Source organism: Parambassis ranga, chromosome 7 (genome assembly GCF_900634625.1).
Source record: "Parambassis ranga chromosome 7, fParRan2.1, whole genome shotgun sequence".
Taxonomy (NCBI): domain Eukaryota; kingdom Metazoa; phylum Chordata; class Actinopteri; family Ambassidae; genus Parambassis; species Parambassis ranga.
The window spans coordinates 17,850,547-17,863,360 of NC_041028.1; the positions used below are offsets into that span (position 1 = coordinate 17,850,547).

The 12,814-nt window shown below is 41.1% G+C and overlaps 1 protein-coding gene across 1 annotated transcript in view; it reads right to left on the bottom strand.

Moving 5' to 3' along the window:
* slco4a1 (solute carrier organic anion transporter family, member 4A1) overlaps nucleotides 1-5,101 on the bottom strand; it is a 30,661-nt gene extending 25,560 nt beyond the window's left edge. The window contains exon 1 of the mRNA XM_028410959.1: nucleotides 5,043-5,101. The gene's annotated coding sequence lies outside the window, so the exon portion shown is untranslated. The remainder of the gene's footprint in view (nucleotides 1-5,042) is intronic.
* Between the last annotated feature and the right edge of the window lie 7,713 nt (nucleotides 5,102-12,814).

Here is a 12,814-nt window from a genome sequence, read left to right on the forward strand (position 1 = left end):
TGAGCAGCTGTGCCCTCTGTGGGGCTCTGCAGACATACCCCTCTCTCTCTCTCAATGGAAGTTCAAGCCAAGTCCGGGAGAAGTGATGGCAAATTGTTGCGCACTTGTGGCATCTATGAGCGGGGCTGTAGCTGCAGCGCACTTGTCTTTGCCTGTAATTTATTTGACCGTCGGCTCACCGTTGATGACAGTTGAATAGCCTGGACTTCATTGATTACACCAAGCTAAGCTAACAGTATGGATGCTTTTTTGGATTTGCTATTGAAATATGCTATTTACATCTCGCTCTGTAAGCTATGATAGGACCAGCGGCAGCTTTGCACATGGCTGGACACACTGACCGCCTGTGAGTGCTTTGGGGTGGCTCCTCTAGGTTACTAACATCCTCAACCAGGTCTAGTATGCCTATAAAAACTAGATCCTAAATCAATCACTAATGTTCTCAAAAAGTCTCTCAAAAGTTATACTGTAAGTTATAAAAACCACAAATGAATATTGAAATATTTTGAATTTCTGTGCACTTGAAGAGCATCACTATTGGAAACTAATTGTACTTATGTACTGTTGCAGTCCTCCAAACAAAACCAGGCTGTATAGTTATCCCCATAATACTGCGCTATAATTATTTTCAATACAGCCCCTTTATTATTGTCTCTTCAACACCTCTAAACGAGGCTCATATAACAGTCCTGGTGAGTTGGCAGATTAAATAATGAGACCTTATGGCTTAAAAGTTACATAACTCAAGTGCCACTTTACTGCATGCAGACAGAGAGCTTTCATTCTACTGCGACCCCATCTGTTTCTGTTAACTGGGTCGGACAATCTCTTCAAATTAAACTGCATTAGTTCTGCACAGTGCTTATCTCCGGGGGAGGCTGAAGCTCCCTGTGAAATCACCGCGCCATCATTAAGAGAAATGTGTTCTTCCACGTTAGGCACACCCATCGATTTTTACAATGTGCTTATTCACACTTTTACTTAAGCCAGGTGCTAATTAGCCCAGCTTAGCACACAAATTGGAAACATGGGTAAATAGCTAGCCTAGCACATGTGAAAAGAAAATATCTATATAATATCTGTTTTTTTGTACCAGACTGTTGGACATTTTAGCATGAAGGTCTTCAGGGACTAAGTTGCATTTGGAACCAGAAGTGCTCGCTCGAAAAACTGCATCTTCTAGTGTCATAATAATATATGCAAGTGCAAAAAGGTGAGGAGACTTAGAAGACTGACCTTGGAGAGGACATGACAGAGGATCCCTTCTCCCTCTGTTCCAGGCGCAGCTTGATACAACACTAAACAGTTTTGAGAGCTCATCGGACCACGGAGGACAAGATACAGATCCCATATGCCATTGCTGTAAAGGTCAAAGGGTCGACTACACCCTCTGATCCTGCCCCAAACTTCCAGTTCCTTCTCTAGAAACCCTTCCCTTACTTGTCTTCTGTAAAAACTCACAGACTTGGAGTCTTATCACTACCTCTGTGATTGCCAGGCGTCTCATTCAGACACCTCTGGGCTTCACAAAGTTGATTATGGATTTCTGAAATTTGAGAAAATTACCCTTAAATGCTCTCAGCAAAACATTCAAATGATCTGAACCCTTTTGTTAGTATAAAAGCCCATTGGCTTCAGTATAGAATAGAACAGTATGATACAACTAGAAAAGCAATTCCTGAAGAAAATGCAAGTTTGGTTGCTGCAGCTGAAGCATTGCTTTGAACGCTGGTGTGAAGGATTGCTCTGAATTGCTGGAGAATCTGTAATCTGAATTTAATTTGCTGAAACACGCTTAAGAATTTAGAAAGATGAAGCTCTTATTTTGAAAAGTAGAAAATATTTTAATATTATGAAGATATGAAAAAGAAACAGCTGAAGACAAGAACAGTATGAAGTCATGACCTTAAAGACAGCCTGTGAATATAACATATGAAAGGTCTGAGGCTGGAATAATACCATAAGATTATAAGAAGCACAGGCTGTGTAATTTTAATGTGGAAAAGCTTCTTGTGTGTCAGCCTGTCATGATTCTAACAGCCCTGCCTGCCTGCATCCATGGCAACCTGAATGTTTATCACTGCCCCTAACTGCAGCTCTCTCTGTCCCCCTCCTAATGCGTTTCCAATGTAAAAACACCCTCTAAACAACTTCTGTTTAAGTCCAAACCGAAGCCTTCAGACAAAAAAGTATGGCCACCGTCAGAATCACAAGATGTTGCTCTACAACACAGTATAATTTCGATGTCTATGATGTCAAACATACAGAAGTAAATGCTTATTTTCCAATTCTGGTATCAGATCTACTAAATCCAGCCTGTAACCCTTCTCCTTATGTCCATCACAGATATGGCAAACAACAGATCATCAGCCAAATAATACCATCTACTGTAACTTTAAGTAGACAATAGCTTCCACCCAGCGTTTTCTTTGAGTCTAACATCAATTTAACGTCACCAAGAGCTCTACCGTCTCTACAGTCCCTGGGTTTACATGGAGTTTGGCGCAATACGCGCAGACACAGACACACTTAAACACACACGGCATGTTCGTAAATACGCACGACTCTCTCTCCCTCTCTCTCTTTGAATTAATGCGATGAAGTTGCATTTATCACTCACTACTGTTGGTACTCACCACGAATTTGACTGTATGAAGAAATATGCTGTTAAGATGTTAGCCTCTTCTGCAGCTGTGTTTCTCGTTCATTATTGCTCAGATCAAAGATCAAAGGTATACCTTTGATCTTTGAAAATAACTTCCTGTGTCGTCTGTCACCATGGTAACCGCCCTGCCTGCCTGCCTGTCTAATTACCCTGGAGACTCAGGTGTGTCAGCCCCCTTTCACTCCTCTCATGGCAGATCCCATGTATTTTAATGGGGGTTGCACCCTCTGAACAACTTCTCTTTTTGTCCAAACCGAAGCCTTCAGACAAAAAAATAAGGACACCGTTAGAATCACAAGAAGTTGCTCTACAACAGTATAATTTTTATGTCTATGATGTCAAACATGTGGAGATGGCGGTGAGTTTGCTTCTCTGTTTTTGGTTTTACATTATGTCTTAATGGAAGAATGACCGGCACTCTCCCCAAACAGCTGGCTGTCAGGGCAAAAACGGTTTGGTGTTCAGTTCTAAGAGTCACACCGTCAGAAAGCTAACAAGTGTTCCTTCAAACTGATATAAAAATGATCCCAGTTAGATGGAAGGTGCAGGCCTGAGTGCAGGTTAGAGAGATTTTTTTAGGCATCTCCTCAGCCTCTCTCCACTCTGAGTGATGACATCATCCACTCTGGCTCCCAACATTCCGTGCAATACACACTAATGTTAAACTCAGAGGAGACCTCAAAAACCACTCCAACTTTGAGAGCCTGGTGTGCGCAAATGATTCAGAATTAAAATTAAAAGAAAATTCTGAATACAAGTTTGATAGAGCAGCATCTTGTGAGCGTTTTAAGACTAAAATGGATTGAAAATTTTTGAAATTGAAATTTGTAGGAGAGGTTACAGTTGGCAGATGACCCTCGTTGAAGGGCTCTCTCATAGATGTTAAATGGCTTTTGAATTTTTATTAATATTTTAAAAACGAAACATATTTGAACAAATCCAAATACAAGTTTATTAGCCCTTGAAGAGCTGAACAGAATGATGTTTGAACGGTTTCTGTAGCTGAAAGCATGTGGAAGTAGTTACATGTCAAAGTTAAAGGCGGTTTTGAAGGCTCTTCCATGTATTCCTATGAGAAAAAAAAAATCAGAAAATGATATTTTGAATATTATAATATTTAAAAGAAAAAAGAAATGACCCGGAATGTCCTCAATAAGCTGAACATTTTAATATTTGAATGGCTGAAATCGTAACATTATTATATATAACAAATTTAGCCAAAGAATTTATTGTTGTTTTTTTTTTAAAAAAAAAAAAATGTTTTAACCTGATAAATGAAGAGTGTGTCTATAGTTATTATTAATCGATGGATTCGATTAATTATTAATTAATTGTAATTGTCACATTAATTATTAATAGTTAATTTAAATTAACATCTCAAAATAGTGTTTTCATACAGCGCATTCTATGATCGTGCTGCAAAGAAACACACCATGCATGTTTCTCTAACACTCTCCCTCTCTCACACACACACACACACACACACACACACACACACAAAACCCGCGTGTAGTTCGGTTTCTCTGATCGGGGAGTGCCCCTTGAGAAACATTTCCGCATCACGTAGTATACGGCTCTCGGGCGCAGGTGTGGGCGTCTGGCCGCAGCGACGCGCATTGATCGAATGGCTCATTATGTATTTATATGATAGGAAACAAAGCGCGCGGCGGGAGGTTAGTGCTGATGAGATGACGCGTATAGGACGGTGCTGCGGTTTTTGCACATGCTGACACATATATCAAGCAGCAACAACGCAACACGCTTCTTCTCAGAAAAGAAAGGGTCCAGCCCACTATGGACATGATAACCCAACACTGCTCCTTTGGGGGTTTCCTCTGTGTGCCAGTATAGCCCACTGTATCCAGAACAATAGACCAGAATCGAGCAGTTTGACTCTAAACAAATTAAATGCGTAGCCGCAACTGCGTTATATGATTTTTATGAATGAAATAAAAACATATTAATCAACCATAATTGTGAACTATAGCCCGCATGGGCGTAGAATCCTCTGTGAATGGCATCACTGGCCTCAGTGCGGTGTACTGTATGGCTGCACATGGATTACAGTGTGCAGGATCATTGCCAGAGATGCGGCTGATGAACAAGCCTTTTGTTCATATTTGCCTCTGAAACGCATTAAAGACATCCACATGATGGAGAAAGAGAGAGAGAGAGGGAGAGAGAGAAGTGATGTCTCTATGACCAAACATTCATTTCCTGCACGGAGCTGCAGATCACACGCTGAATGCGGGCGATCACTCTCAGTCCAGACATGTGGATACATGGATGTCCACGCTGCTGATGCTGCTGAGCGCACAGCATCCTCCCTCCACAGTGTGACCGCCATATAAAGGAAAAAGAATAGAAACAGGCTTACCTCGAGCTCGTCAGTCCGCTTTCTCTCACATAGCCTCATGTTCTGTCACTGGAAGTGGGGGAAACGCTGCAAAATGTTTGAAACGCCACCGCATCTATGGAGGGAGCGGGTTAACGCAGTGTAGCCGGTTTGTATGGAGGATAAATGATGCCACTACAACACACGTCTCTTTAGGAGCTGGAGGGAGGGGGATGATTTTAAAGGCTTTGTATAGCCCTAAAGAGACTCAGCCTATTCTGGCCTCTTCTGATTTTGTCTGCATATACCACATTGAAAATGTTTACCATACATATGTTTTTTTTTTAGCACAACCTCACCTATATGATCTTTTGATGATGATTTTTAACTTTAACCTACTTTTTTAACATATTAAAAAAATCACAAAAATGCTTAACTGCTTTGGAAAAAGTAAACATAGGTAGCAAATATGAACAATGAAAGGTAAAATTCAACAACAAATATTTATCATAAAACATGTATTTACAGGCGTTTTTAAAGAATTCAGAATCAGAATCTGCACTTTCCAATGATGTGATCAGCAGCACTTAAGATGGCGTAGTTTCTTGTTACAGCGTGTTGAAAATGTCACGTGATCTGATCATGCCGGAGTGAGATAGAGGTGTCATACTCGCAAACTATACTTTTTTTCTTCAGTGGTGATTCAAGAGCCTGTTAGGGCCTTGGGCAAACATTTATTAATTATGTCACAAATAAGCTGACACCAGAGGCTGTACACCTTTGTAACTGTATACACTTATATAAAAGGTGGCTGTTAATCACCTTGTAACCATTTATATGGAAGGTAATTGATGCCACTAGAAGAAATCAAGTAGCACATTAACAGACAAATTGTGTAAATAAAAATAAAAATGATACTATCGATAGGCTGGGAGCAAAGAAGAAGACTAACTTTTCTGGTTGAACCTTTTTAAGGTTTTCTATACTGACAGACCACTACCACTATAAAAGCTAACAAAATGTCTTGCCTGCTACTTATTTACAGACTTTAAATGCAGTTTATTTAGGAAAAATAGCCAAAACAAAATCATTAAAAACAACAACAAACAGCAACAACAACAGGTTAGAGAGTGAACCATCTTGAGATCCATCCATTATGAATTAATCCACTCTATCCTGCAGTGCAGGGTCATGGGGGGCTGGAGCCTATCCAGCTAACTACAGGTGAGAGGCGGGGTACACCCTGGACAGGTCCCCCATGCAAACAACCATTCACACTCACACCTATGGAGAACATGCAAACTCCACACAGAAAGGCTTCAGACAGGTGACATCAATCCCTCAGTGAGGAAAAGGAGCCAAGACCAACCTGGAGAGAAGCAGAAAGCAAACAAGCTTATGATGCATAATTGTATTCTTTGCTTTAATAACATATGAACACTGTAAGGCACCATGCTGCTTCATTTTGGGCCACTTTATTTATTTCTCTGAAGCACTGGACCAAATCAGGAAACAATATTCCAAATGTGACATAACTAAGGCATTTAAAAGGTGTTTAATTACACTGGGTGAAGAGCTTTGAGTAACACTGAGTAGATAGAAATGTGCTATATAATGCTACATGATGCAACCATATCCCACTCACAGCCAAGTATCTGTTTAAAATATAGACAAAGGCACACTTACAGTGAATATACTGTTAACAAATATTAAGGTGGTTGATTCTCCCATATACCTCATCCATATAAAACCAAATTACAATATGTTAAATTGCATGTGTTTTCCTAGCACTAATCACCTTCTATACTTAGGATTCAATTCATTCAGAGGAGATTCTCTTATCCAATGACGTGTGAGGCCTGTGGCGCTATCAGCTCTGGACCAATTGCTGAGCTGAGCAGTCAGGCTGAGCCAGCAGTCCTTAGACAGGCTACCACTATGACTGGTGTGTGGCTTTGTGGCTTAGCCGTGACCTTAAAACAGTACATGATTCATATTGTGTCACAGGCGTACAGTAATAATACTACAGCGGTTCATACAGAGTGGGGAACATAAGATTATTTAATAATAATAATTTCATTTAATACGGTCTCCACCATCACGTATTTTCACCTTGAAGGATAATTTGTCGGCATTGTGTAGATATAAAGTGTGTGGTTATTAAGATAAACACAGATTTTTTTAACACTTAAAGCATGGAGTTAAATCAGAACTTAGGTACTGTTGATTATTGTGTATTAAAAACACACACAAAAAATAAATGAACACTGGCATGGGTCTGACAGCAAATAACTGCAGATGTAAATGCTGTAAATGACTGAACACAAATTAAATCAACACAAAAAGCACAATCCATGGGTTTATTTAGTATTGCTTAGCATTTCACTTCCTTTGTGTGTTTCTCCTTTGTGATTGGCTGCACCATCCTCATTGTTGTCACCTGTTTCTTGTTAATGTCATGGGTATCCTGTGTCTTTCCACTGTTAATTGTGTCATTGTAGTTAAAATGTGCACAATACGGACAGGTGCGTCCATTTCTACTGATCATCCTTCAGATGATCCTTGATAAGGAAAGACACACACCTGTCTGGCTGGCTGTGTCTGGTGTGTCTAATGACTGGCTAACGACTATGAGCCTGCCGGAGAGGGACTGGTGACGGCCCTTTGTTCTTGCTGTGATTATGTAGCTTGGAGTAAAACTTCTCGGGAATGGATGGAAGCTGCATTGTATGTGGTAGAAAGATGATATCTGAGGCCACCACCTCTGTTAAGGGAAGGTTTTTCCAGCTTAACATACACTCAACAAAAATATAAACGCAACACTTTTGTTTTTGCTCCCATGTTTCATGAGATGGACTTGAAGATCTAAACTTCATTCCAGATACACAATATTACCATTCCTCTCAAACATTGTTCACAAATCTGTCTAAATGTGTGATAGTGAGCACTTCTGCTTTGCTGAGGTAATCCATCCCACCTCACAGGTGTGCCACATCAAGATGCTGATCTGACATCATGATTAGTGCACAGGTGTACCTCAAACTGCCCACAATAAAAGGCCACCCTGAAATGTGCATTTTGTTTCTGCTTTATTGGCGGTCTGGGGACTCAGAACCAGTCAGTATCTGGTGTGACCACCATTTGCCTCATGCAGTGCAACACATCTTCTTCGCATAGAGTTTATCAGATTGTCTATTGTGGCCTGTGGAATGTTGGTCCACTCCTCTTCAATGGCTGTGCGAAGTTGCTGGATATTAGTGGGAACTGGTGCACGCTGTCGTATACGCCGGTCAAGCACATCCCAAACATGTTCAATGGGTGACATGTCCGGTGAGTATGCTGGCCATGCAAGAACTGGGACATTTTCAGCTTCCAAGAATTGTGTACAGATCCTTGCAACATGGGGCCGTGCATTATCTTGCTGAAACATGAGGTGATGTTCATGGATGTATGGCACAACAATGGGCCTCAGGATCTCATCACGGTATCTCTGTGCATTCAAAATGCCATCAATAAAATGCACCTGTGTTCTTCGTCCATAACAGATGCCTGCCCATACCATGACCCCACCACCACCATGGGCCACTCGATCCACAACATTGACATCAGCAAAGCGCTCACCCACACGATGCCACACACGCTGTCTGCCATCTGCCCTGAACAATGTAAACCGAGATTCATCCGTGAAGAGAACACCTCTCCAACGTGCTAGACGCCATCGAATGTGAGCATTTGCCCACTCAAGTCTGTTACGGCGACGATCTGGAGTCAGGTTAAGACCCCGATGAGGACGACGAGCATGCAGTTGAGCTTCCCTGAGACGGTTTCTGACAGTTTGTGCAGAAATTGTTTGGTTATGCAAACCAATTGTTTCAGCAGCTGTCTGAGTGGCTGGTCTCAGACGATCTCGGAGGTGAACCTGCTGGATGTGGAGGTCCTGGGCTGGTGTGGTTACTCGTGGTCTGCGGTTGTGAGGCCGGTTGGATGTACTGCCATATTCTCTGAAACGCCTTTGGAGACGGCTTATGGTGGAGAAATGAACATTCAATGCACGAGCAACAGATCTGGTTGACATTCCTGCTGTCAGCATGCCAATTGCACGCTCCCTCAATGCTTGTGGCATCTGTGGCATTTTGCTGTGAGACAAAACTGCACATTTCAGGGTGGCCTTTTATTGTGGGCAGTTTGAGGTACACCTGTGCACTAATCATGATGTCAGATCAGCATCTTGATGTGGCACACCTGTGAGGTGGGATGGATTATCTCAGCAAAGCAGAAGTGCTCACTATCACACATTTAGACAGATTTGTGAACAATGTTTGAGAGGAATGGTAATATTGTGTATCTGGAATGAAGTTTAGATCTTCAAGTCCATCTCATGAAACATGGGAGCAAAAACAAAAGTGTTGCGTTTATATTTTTGTTGAGTGTAGATGGCTTCCTTGCCTCCTCTTCCAACCATCCTTCAAGCTGTGAACATGTTGTCCTCAATAGTGTCCTTTTTCTTTCAGGTAAAGATGAACAACTAAGACCCAAGAGCCGTCATGACTATGCCAGGCCTGTGGGTGGCAGTGTAGGAAGAAGGAGAAAGCTGTGCAAGCCAATCAGAAGCCTCCTTGATGCATTCTGGCTCTTTGTGTCAGAAGTTGTTCCAAAATTGCTGAAACTTGAGACCTAACATGTCTCTGCTCCTCTGCACAGTAAGAGGAGCTGTATTTGCAAATGCAAACATGTAAAATGTGCTTACACCAACAGAAATGCAAACGCTACCTGGGATGCTTCCATTACTAGACTACAGCCTGCTCTGGCAGCCGTACTACACAAAAAAGGTCTCAGTTTTTACAGTTCACATTGAACAGCGTTTTCCAAAAAGTTTTTAGAAAGATTCGTTTTCAGATAATAAGTCCCCTTCTAGTGTCAATTGTACAGGGGTGAATTTTTTTTATAACTCGTGTAGACGTCACAGTTTGGTTGTAGTCAAAGTGGCTCAGCTGCCTGTTATTCCAGCTTCTGAAGTGAAAATCAAAGAAAATGTCAACTCACTGACAGTTGCTATGGTAACCAGATAATCAGTCGTATTTATTCCACCTGTGATTTAACCTGCACATAAAGTGTACACTTTTTAAAAGGATCAATAATATAACTTAACAACATTATCACACATATTAGGCAGCAGTGCTTTAAAAAACTTTTCTTAAACAGCAAAAGGTTGTTTAGAAAACAATTATGATTTAACAATCAGAAACTGTAGTCACTATCATCATAACCATATTTCAACCACTCAGCTGGGTGCAGGAGAAGTTGTCCTTCCACACTCTGAAGTTCCCATGAATGAATGAATCGTTCCAAGTACAGTGCTCTTAGGGTGAGGTTCCCATTTATTGTTAACCGTCATTAATAAGCATGTTTGACGAAGCCATGATTCCTAAACAAACAAACAGGTCAGTGGTAAAAACCTGTCTGAATCACCTGAATCACCTGTGTCAGACGGTTGTTGTCCTTCTTCTTGTTGTTAGGGGGTCTTGTTTTTGTGGCTTTGGTAAGTGCCCACTTGGGGTAGCCACAGGTTTGCAGGGCCTTCCTGATGTGGTGTTGCTCCTTCTTCTTCCCCTCTGAGCTGGTTGGTACAGTTTGTGCTCTGTGTAACAGGGTCCTGATGACTCCCAGCTTATGTTCCAGTGGGTGGTGAGAATCAAACCGTAAGTACTTGTCTGTGTGTGTGGGTTTCCTGTACACCTCCAGATAGAAGCACGGCTGTGCTATGGGATCACCTGTGTCTCCAACTGTGGCCAACTTCTACACCCCCACCCACTGAAAACTCCAGCAGAACAACATGAGGGAGGTCTGGAGGGCGATGAGGACCATCACTAGCAGAGGAGGTGATGATAGCGTGGAAAGGGCAGATGAATTAAACCTATTCTTTAACAGACCGGGACCAGTCCCGGTCCTTGCTGACTCTCCTGTGGGCTGTTATATTATACTTGCTTGTGGTATTCCAGTTATATATGACCACCATTTTTTACTTGACGTTTTGTTATTGTTTAGAATTTTAATTTATTTTATTTACTTGAATATTTATATATTTGACAGCAAATATTAAACAAACTTCAGTTTCAGTTTTGCACTTAACTAGATTAAATGGGTATAAATAATGTGGGGTTTCAGGTAATCCAGAGATAAATAAATAACATCATAAATAACATCAATGTTTTAATCAGCCGTTTGAAGTACACTGTTGGAGTCAGTGAAGTGGCACTAGAATGGTTCACCTCATACCTGTCAAACAGGTCCTTTTCTGTGATACTGGGTAACACATCCTCAGTGTCCGCCCCCCTGTCATGTGGTGTGCCCCAGGGATCCATACTGGGTCCTCTTCTCTTCACTATCTACATGCTACCCCTCAGTGATATCCTGCACAGACACAATATTAACTTCCACTGCTATGCTGATGACATCCAACTCAATATACCACTCACACCCGGTAGCTCTGACGGCTCACATATCCTGTCCTGTTTAACAGAAATTAAGAAGTGGATGTCCAGCAATTTCCTACAGTTAAACGATGCTAAATCAGAAATTATTATCATTACACCTTCCACCCCCAACCCCAGCTATGTTGCCCACCTTTCCACCTGTCTTGGCACCTGGTCTAAAAATATATGCACTGAGGCCCGCAACCTGGGTATCATCTTTGACTCCAGACTTTCTTATGACACTCAAGTTACCAAGGTTGTTCAATCCTGTTTCGCACAGCTAAGGCAATTAAGAAAAATTCGACAATTCCTCTCCCCACCTCTGTTTGAAACAGTTATACATGCACTAATCTCCTCCAGGCTAGACTACTGCAACGCCCTCTACTCTGGTATTGGTAAACATAACATTCACAGACTACAATTAATACAGAATGCCGCTGCAAGGCTTCTCACTCATACAAGGAGAAGTGACCATATAACACCAGTTCTAGCTGCCCTTCACTGGCTCCCTGTGAGTTTTAGAATTGATTTTAAGATTTTACTGATGGTTTTTAAAGCAATAAATGGCCTCGCCCCCTCCTATATGCAGGAACTTTTAACCCCTCACGAGCCTGAACTCCGCCTGAGATCCTCTGGAAAACTCCTCCTATCAGTCCCCAAAACCCGGCTAATTACAAAAGGCATTTGCTGCATATGCGCCCAAAATCTGGAACTCCTTGCCAGAGGATATCAGGCAGGCAAACTCAGTGACCTCTTTTAAATCTCTTCTTAAAACTCACTTTTATTGTTTAGCGTTTTCATAAACTGGTTCATTTATCCATTCATTTATTGTTTTACTTTATTGGTTTTTAATTGTTTTTATGCTTTATTCTTATTTTTATCATTATTTTGTATTTTATTCTACTTTTAATATTTTAAATTGTTTTATGTCTTATTATTGGTATTGGTATTGGTATTTTAACCAAGTTCTGCTGTTCCTGCTTGGATTTTATTGTACAGCACTTTGAAGCTGAGTGTTTAAAAAAGTGCTTTATAAATAAAGTTATTATTATTATTATTATTATTATTATAACTGCAGCTTCAGCATTTGACCACAAGAGTGTACTGTTACACTAACTATTATGTGTTCCTTTGGCAAAGTTTTAAAACACACCACATGTGTTCTAGTCAGTGTTCATAAACACTCTTTGTTCCTGTTTCACAGTAGTGAGTGTAAATCATTTTGAGGGAACTAAAGTGTTATTTAGGCAAATGTTAACCCATAAAAACAAGGACTGGCTCACAAATGCATGACACACAGGGGCGTGGCTTTTCAAGGGAGGTTAATTGTGCAGAGTCAGT